Raw genomic sequence first — 9708 nt, forward strand, 5'->3', positions numbered from 1 at the left:
TTAATACCTTGGGTTAAAATTGCAGGTCAATCGGAGTTCAGGAAGGCACCCCAATACTGGTCAACAGAGGGTGTACGGATTTTGTTATTTACTTCCATTTGACTTGTGGACTTCCTATTTGATTAGGATTCTTTTCCTCCAAGGATGTGGGAGTTGGTTTTGGAAATTTCCTAGTTCTACAAGGATCTTTAATGAGTTCCAATATAATCTCCTAGTGTTGTAAGGATTCATTAATGTTTCAGAATCCTTTTCTTATAAGGATTCCTTATTCATCCTAGCTACACAAGGAAAGAAGGGCTGGTGGTATTTAATGACAAGTTACTTATTTTTATTATTTTCTTTCATGTTTGGGCTTAATTAATAGTTTGTTTTCAGCTAGGATCCAAGGCTTGTTTGGATCAGGTTATGGGCTTTTTAGTTTAGGGTTTTGGGCCAGTTTTGAGTGGACCTCATATAAGTCCACATAAGAGGTCCATTAGGGTTAATTTTTCAAGAACTATTTAAACTCATGTAAGCCACAATTTCGGCAGCTTTGATGATTATTATTCTGAACTTTTCAGTTTTAACGTGTGAGAATGATTCTTGCATTCTATAGTTCTTGAACGAACTGAATTTGACTTATCGAAGATTAACTGGCTTCGTGGCGTCATTCTACTCATTCCAATAGTGTTGGTGCCTTGGGGCAGGTTTCCATTGTGTCACACTCATATCAGACCTATTTCGGCTTTCCGGGATCAGATCTCAATCTTGATTGTGGGTTGTGTGACCACGTGATCACGAGGTTCGCATCACTAAGGTTATACATACGTCCTACCTCCACTAGATGTATCAGATTGGGTTTTACTTGGTGCCTCATAAGTGCTTGTAGTGTCCTAATTTTGCGCATTTTCAGCTAGTAAGTCTAGGTACTCCATTGCTTCATTATGGTCTTTATCTTTAAAAGTTCCATTGCACATCAATTCCACCATTTGCCTATCTTTAGGTGTTAACCCTTCATAAAATTATGAAACCAATCTCCATGTTTCAAAACCATGATAAGGGCAAGTATTAAGCAAGTCTCGATACCTATCCCAACATTAGTAAAATGTTTCACTTGATTTTTGAGTGAAAGTGGTGATTTATCTTTTGAAAGAGTTGGTTCTATGAGATGAAAAAAACTTCTTTAAAAATTGTTCTTGCAATTCATCCCAAGCACGAATGGATCCTCACCTAAGATTTTGTAGCCATGTTTTAGCTTTATCTTTTAATGAAAAAGGAAAAAGCTTTAATCTAATGGTATTTGTTGTTACTCAATTTCGGACCCCCACATGCTGGAGATGGTGTATACCTCTTTTGAACAAAGTATAGGAGTTTAGCTCATGTTCGCCAGAAAATTGACAAAAGCACAAAAAGAAATATTTTTTTTGAAAGCCTTGTTTGAGCTGTTTTCTGTTTTTGTTTTTATCCTTCCCCTTTGCTACCAAAATCATCAGTTTTTCTTAGGTTGATCAGGAGTTTTCATGATGCTAAATTCGTTCCTTTTTTATCTGGTCTTTAAGGTTGAATAAATCCCTCAGAATTTGCACTAAAAAAAATGGTTCTACTGCTGTGCTAATTTTTTGTTCCAACTTAGGTTCTGATTCTGACTCGGTTTCGTATGATATATGACCATCCTAGGTATATTCTGTCACTCATGATATGTTGAAAAATTAACTTACACCTTTATTAGGTCCTAGGGATCATTATTCTTAGGGCAGATTCTCAGTCAGATATGGATGTTCAGCATTGTCAGATCAAAAACCTTTTTGACCAACTAGATTACTGCCAGTTTCTATTCTATAAAAAGATTTTATCTCACTTCGACTCCTTCATCAAAGTTGTAGTCCTAGATGCGTAGATGAATTTGAGCTTTTGAATCATTTAATTTCGATATCAGAGGCTCAAGATGTTCACGTTTGAATATCTAACATGAAAGTAGAGAACTCTGCCAGGAAAAGGATATTGACCTGAGTCTGCACTAAAAAAGACTTTATTTTTGGCCTAGTTTTTGTGATTTTTTTTCTTAGTTCATACTCTCAGTCATATCAGGATTCTCGGCATTCATCAGTTTTTAAGTTAGACCCGGAGATCCCTTTTGACCAATTAGATTACTGTCAGTTTCTGTTTTGTAAAAAGATTTTATCTCACTTCAACTCCTTCATCAAAGTTGTAGTCCTAGATGCGTAGATGAATTTGAGCTTTTGAATCACTTGATTCTGGTATTAAAGGCTCAAGATGTTCCTGTTTGAATGTCTAACGTGAAGGTAGAGAATTCTGTCGTGAGAAGGATATTGACCCGAGTCTGCACTAAAAAAAAAAAAAACTCTATTTTTGGCCTAGTTTTTGTGATTTTTGTTCTTAGTTCATACTCTCAGTCATATCAGGATTCTCGGTATTCGTCAGTTTTTGAGTTTAGACCTGGAGATCCCTTTTGACCAACCAAATTACTGCTAGATTCTGTTCTGTAAAAAGATTTTATCTAACTTTGACTCCTTCATCAAAATTGTAGTCCTAGACGCGTAGAATAATTTTGGCTTTTGAATCACTTGATTCCGATATCAGAAGCTCAAGATATTCCCATTTGAATATCTAACATGAAGGCAGAAAATTCTGCCGCGGGAAGGATATAGCCCAAGTTCGTGGGGCTAATTCGAAGGATTTTTTTTGGACCAAGGATTGAATCGAAAATTGTTAAAATGAGGGATTGAATTGAAGAAGGATATTGAAAGTTGGAGAGGGGGCTGGATCATCATAAATGACAGGATTTTTTCCATACCGAATAAGGAAAATGAGACTTTGCAGCTGCACCCTCCGTCTGATTTCTTTCCTTTTTTTACTGCAAATTCCTGTTGTTTTTCCTTTATCATCATGTCTGAATTTTGGAGTTGCAACCATGTTTTTTCTTGCCTTATTTCAAAGGGAGCAGCTGGCCCTATGGAAGGAAAGAAAATAGCCACACCCTCCTCTAAAACTGGAAAGAAATCAGACGTAAAGCACCAGCATAAAATCAGAATATTGCAGCTTTTTTTTGCGTTTTTTTTACTACAAATCAGTAGGGATTTACGTCATAGGGTTAATGCATTGAATCTTTCCTAAATGGAGACATATTTAGACTATATATAAGCCCCTCTAATGACCTAACGGGGGCAGGAAGGAGAGGGCAGAAAAATAAGAAAGAAAGAGCATAAATTAAAGAGAAGAGAGGATAGAGAGAACACAACAAAAGAAGGAAAACGCAAGAGAGGCAGGTGACGGGGAAACCAGTCATTTACCAGCACATAACTGGAATATTTTGTCCGTTTCAGCATCTCTATTTTCATCTGTCATTTACAAGCAACCAAGGAGGCACGCGTGAGCTGTGTCTTTTGGCCTTGTTTTTTTTTTTCTGCAAGTAGGAGCTACAGTTTGAAGGAACACACAAGAAAGGCAGGCAACGGTATTCAAGGAAGCACGCATGAGCTGTGATTTTTTTGGTCCCTGGTTTCATTTTCTGCAAATAGGAGCTGCAGGTATAAGCCCCAATCTCTCCTTCTTTGTTATTTTTATATTAAGCATTCGGTTGTAAAGCTTTTCTTCCTTCTGAAATAATTGGTTTCTGTTTAGAAAAACCAACGCTTGCCTACTATTTTTTTTCATGATTTTTTAGTTCAGTTGCTGCCCATGTAAAAAGGGTTTGTCTTTCATGTTTAGGAACTTTTACATTTAGGGACTTTCATTTTGGTTTCCTTACACTCGTTGGAGAAGAAATCAGCCCGTCTTTTTTTTTCGTGATTTCTCCCAGTTTTTTTTTTATTATTATTCTAGCTATCTGCGCATTAAGTTGGCTTTGAAATTTTTATTGCTTTAAGCTTGTTATAAATCTTAGAATATATATGACAGCTTTTAGCTTTTTTATTGCGATTTTTCTTTTGTGTTTAATTGCGTTGCTTGTGTTTTCGATAAAACAAATTTTAAAATTTTTTCTTATGTGTTGCATACGGCCAATACCCTAACATGTTTTGAATGCTCTTTATATATATATACAAAAAAATATTCGAAGTTTTGAAAAATATGTTTTTGCATGGATTTCTTAAACACACAAAAACTTTTCTTGCATTTCTGGATTTTACAACATGTTTGTAAAACTCCAAAGGGTATTGGCCAATATTCCAAAAAAATTAAAAATCTTATTTTTGGGGGGGAATTCATCTATTACTCACCGTTAATGTTTGGATAAAGAAATCCTTAAAGGATGAATATCCAAAATATTATTGGGAATAATAAATCCGCACACATCCTTGAAAGAAGCCTTGATTGTAATCAAGGACATTTCAAAAAAAAAAAATTACTCCACGGTTTACGAGCCATGAGAGTATAAAACACTAAAAAAATTTAGGTTTTTTTTAGCGCCCTAGATTTCTAAATTTTTGTCCCTCCTCCTTACAATTTACGAGTCGCAAACTTTTGAAATACTAAGGGAAAAATAAGCTTTTGAAGCACATGGAATCTCCTTGGATTTCTATCCTAATAAATTTAGTTTGAATCAAATCTAGAAAAACGGATGGGATTAGAAAACACCAACACAATAGCAATTATAGAGCAAACCAAACACCAAGCAGCTTACCTTAGGTAGGGCGTATTAGGGGTGCTAATACCTTCCCTTTATACAACCAGTCCCTTACCTTAGAATCTCTGAAAGATCAGTTAGGGTTTCTAGTAACCAAAATACTAGGTAGCGACTCTTTTAAATAAAAAAAAACCTGAAATTCAATCAAAAGTCGTCGCGACACCGTGCTCCGTCGCAAGAGTGCGACAGGATGGCGACTCCACCGAGGAATTAGGACTAAGCTTGATAATTTGTTTGTTTATGCTATGTGTTATTGGTTTTTGTTTTCTTATATAAATGATACTTTGTTTAAAAGCTTTAGCATGCATCTTTACATTCTATCATACATGGTATAGTCATGCATCACTTTATTATTATTATTATTATGTTTTTGAGGGCACACACATGTAACTTTAAGTTAAATAGGGAACTAGCAGCTTGCCTTATGACTTGAGTCAAGGTTTAAGTTTATGTTAACCCCAACTCTTTGCTGAGTGTTTAGACTGATTGTGATTGGTACACATGCCATCCCACTATCTGCTGGACCCCCATATCGCCTTTACGAGGGTGATCACTGGAACAACAAGAGACCCTCTTTTTAGAGACCAGGTAGTAAACCTACCCTATGTCTCACGTAAAGGAACTAGAACCTATCCTTAGGGTGTATGCTCCATAATATCTTTTGCATCAAAACAAGTCTAACCCCAATGCATTTTGAATTACAGGACTTGTGAATGAAATGGCCATCATCACTAAATCTTCCATCATAGAGTATGGGAAAAATTCTGAACTGTCACAATTGACTGAAGGAGACTACCTTAGAAGCGATGCTAAGAAGATGTCACCAATCAAGAACTTGAATTGCATTATGAATGAGGTGAACAAGTTAACAACTCATTTTCAAAATGTAGATAAAGATGCATTTTTTAGGAAATACGGACGTTTGGTGGAAATTGCAAGGGTAGAAGTTTTAAGCCCAGCTGTGCGAGCTTTAGTTCATTTTTGGAATCCAGACTACCGATGTTTTTCTTTTGGAAGCATAGACCTATGTCCCACGATTAAGGAATATGGATTGTTGACCGAGTTTCCAAACAACCTGTATCAGATTTATTTGCCTTTGAGATCTGACAAGATCATCCCCGAACTGTCAAAACTACTCAGAATCTCTAACTTGGAAACGTTTTTGAAAAAGAATGGTACCGGTTTGAAATGGAGGATGCTAGAAATTGAATTAGAAAAGAAGTCAGGATTAGAAAAAGAGAGATTGATTGCTTTGGGTATATTTGGCCTTGTGTTGATAACTGACTTGTTATTATAAATAGTGAAAATGAAACTCACCAATTCATTATTTGGGTTTCATATTGGTTTGGTTTTTACCCTGTGGAGGAGAGTGGTAATTTTGAATGTTCATAATTTCTCTACTTTGACATCTTATTTGTTCCTCGTCAGATATCATACCTTTCTTTTTTTAATTAAAATGGAATGTTCGGACTAGCTTATATGTATATTGACTAATCCAACAAGCCCTGAAGTAAACGATCATATAAGCCTCCAGTAGCTCTAAAAAATTTGAACTCATGATCATTGAGAAACAAACTGAAAACCTGACCAGTTAATCTACCCTTCATAATCGTAAGATACCATACTTGTGCCCTTGAAGATGGTCACCTCTTAAACTTCCTATGGAATTTGAGTACCGGTGAATTGAAAGATAGGAAAAAGGTGTCTTTGGGTACCCAGCCTTTAACACTCCGCACTTTCTCATCGAAGAATCGTCAACCATGTATTTGCTGCATCAGATAGGCATGCTGCCATTTACAGCAGCAACAAGAAACTACTGTATATCAATGTAAACTTGAAAGAAGTCAGTCATATGTGTCCTTTTTAACTCTGCTGCATTTCTAGACAGGTAATCTTTTGTGGTCCAATTTTTATTTCTAGCTTGTACCAATAATTCAGGTTGTGTTTGTTTTCCACGCTCCAACGTCATAGCCGTTACATTTGATTGCTGCTCGACTACTTTTTCTTTGACATTAGTAATGCATTAAAAGTTGAGAGCCTATTTTCTATGGTTCTTATCCCTAGAACCAGCTTCTTATCCACAGTACCGAGTCCTAGTATTTATGTTCTTTCTGGTTCTTAGCTTGACACAACTCTTCATTTGTCTTCAGCATGAAGAAGGTGGTGTCGAAGAGAGAGCTCGTGATTATAATGCAATTTGGATGTCAACAGTTGATATTCTTGATGGTGACCTTTACCTCGGTGTAGAAAATAACTTTAACCTATTTACAGTTCAGAAAAATAGTGAAGGTGCTGCTAAGGAGGAACGAGGTCGTCGTGAGGTGTTGGGAGAGTATCACCTTGGAGAATTTTTCAATCAATTCCGACATGGTTCCCTTATCATGCAGTTAACCGATTCTGATGGTGGCCAGATCTCGACTGCTATATTTGGGACTGTTAATGCCATTAACAATAGAAAGAGGGGGTGAGCAGGGGCCCTGGCCCCCCTGCAAAACATTTTAATTTTTTTTATTATTGGGTAATTAAGTGTGAGGAGGTGTTTTTTTATTTTAAAGAGATGGGTCTTCTTATAGTAATGATGCATGATTTTTATTTTGATTTCTTTTGAATTATTTTGCGCAACCCTGGTATAAATTCTGCAAATATAAAGTTGTTATTTTGCACAGCACTAATATCAATCTTGTAGCTAGTCAAAAACAAAAATAAAAATACAAATCGCAAGTAAAAATTTTCTGCAGAAAGATTGAAGCAGAGCCACCAATTAATTTATCTTTCATCAAACAAAATAAGATAACTTTAATTTAAAATCTAATTTTGTTTTAAGATGTTTTTTAATAATTTGATGAGGTTTTTTTTTATAATTCTATCATTTTTGCCCCTTTTTGTTTTTTGAATTCTTGTTATAGTAATTTTTTTTTTCTAATTAATTAGATATATTTTATTGGTTTGTTTTGATTATGCTTGGATTTTTTTTTATGTTTTGTTTTTAGCAGAGCCACTAAAATTATCAATTTTTTTCTCACGATATATGTTTTGATTTCAGGTTGAACCGTGAACAAAATAAGAAGAATTGATTCTTTTTTTGAAAAAAAAATATTGATAACTCATAGCCTAGGGAACCAACTCCAATGTATAATGTTGATGTTATGGTTGAGTAGCCCTAATGAGCTTCAGTTTACAAAGAATTTGCGTTGATTAGTGAGCAACTTCTTACTAGAATCGACATTGTTAAGAATCATTCTTTATTATTTTTGCTTTATTTCAAAGTTTATCAAACATAAATAATGCTTCGCTTTAGCTAATGTTTCTTGTATACTTTGTATGTTTATATTTAATAGGTATAAAGACCAACAACATTATAGTGATGGATATATTATGAAGATGAAATTAACTTCATTGCTTTGACTCAATTTGGTATTACTTCAAACCTTTTTCCCTATATAAAGTTCATTATATGTTTGTAGTAAGTTATTTGAATAAAATTAAATTATGCAGGGTTTTTTTACAACACATGTACAATAAATTAAAACAAATATTATATATTGTTATATTAATTTTGGCCTCCCCTAACAAATAACCTAGCTCCGCCCCTGGTTAATGGTGTAATCGCGGTCATTGCTTCACTTCCTCGTGAGCAATACCTCTTTTTGAAGAAGCTTCAGTTAAACTTAAGAAAGGTGATAAATGGAGTTGGAGGATTGAGCCATGAGCAATGGTGATCATTCAACAACGAGAAGAAAACTGTAGATGCCAAAAATTTCTTGGATGGTGATCTAATCAAGACATTCCTTGATCTCAGCCATAGTCGGATGGAAGAGATTGGTAAGACAATTAATCCTATTGTGGAGGAGCTTTACGAGAGAGTGGAAGAGCTGGCAAAGCTATATTGATATCGTTGACTCGACAAGTTTGCTCACTAGTTTGTTTGCAAGAGGTTTTTTTCTTTTTTTCATTATACGAAATATGTATTGTCGGTTTGGAGGGATATCGAAGTCAAGAATCATTTTCTTGCAAAGAATCCGGCGGTGTATGCAAAATATATTATAAGCATCGGAAAAATACTATATAATTACTGTTAATAGAAACTTATTGCACGATGAATCATGCTATAAACTTGGAGTATTTGTATTGTGAAAGATATTGTAGCATCATAGGGGTGTTATTTTTGCTGATTTTTAGTTAAAAATTGAGAGGTGTTGTCTTTTTGTTTATTGTGCTAAAAGTTATTGAGTCTGGCTTGACAGTTAGATTCAAATCGCTTCCAACAGGTGTTGGGTCTAGCTTGGCAGCTAAATCTAATGCTATTGGTCTGGCTACGGCTAATGGGTTCAGCCTTCAACTAGACCTAGATATATTTAATTTTATTTTTTTATCTCTTTAGATTTTTTTTATGTATTTTTTTTCATACGGTAAAGAGAAAATAAATTGATAGGACTCTTTTTTTTATTATACTATACTTTAAAAGGCGTGAGGAAAATACTGTACATTTACTATATACATAGACTCATTGCACTATAGACCACACATTATACATAGAGTGTTTGCACTGTGGACGACATTGTAGAGCCATAGAGGTGTTGTTTTTGTTGTTTTTTAGTCAAAAAGTGTTGCTGGGGGTGTTGCCTTTATGTTTTTTGTGCTAAAAGCTGCTAGATCTAGTTTGGCGGCCAGATCCAACGCTATTGAGTTTGGAGGCCGAGCCATACCCAATGTTTTTTGGTCTTGTTGCCTAGTAGGATCTACTAGCATTGCGCCCTACTGTCCACCAAAACCCAATAGCATTGGCCGGGTCTGTTTGATTTCAAATTTGGGCCTGCAATTGGCGTGGAGTAAATAGGTCATCTCGCCAGGTCAACTCGGAACTCGAGTGACCAGACGAAAACCCCGTACATACTTTTTTTTTCTTTTCAAATGTGTTTTTTCTCCTACTCAAAGACCCTTTTTTTCATATTTTTCAATTGGTTACTAACTCATTTTAATGTTCACTATATAAATACTAGGAAAATATTTTATTTTTTCAATGCATGATTTGAAACCCTTTTATATATATACACTTTATGTTTTGCAAAAAAAAAAAAAAAAGC

General features: G+C 35.1%; 1 pseudogene; it reads left to right on the plus strand.

The window, feature by feature from the left end:
- The first annotated feature begins 5938 nt into the window (after positions 1 to 5938).
- On the plus strand, positions 5939 to 8514 carry LOC140954211 (DNA damage-binding protein 1-like; annotated as a pseudogene).
- Positions 8515 to 9708: the final 1194 nt, after the last annotated feature.

The sequence above is a fragment of the Populus alba genome, chromosome 11, assembly GCF_005239225.2.
Source record: "Populus alba chromosome 11, ASM523922v2, whole genome shotgun sequence".
NCBI classification, from domain to species: Eukaryota; Viridiplantae; Streptophyta; class Magnoliopsida; order Malpighiales; family Salicaceae; genus Populus; species Populus alba.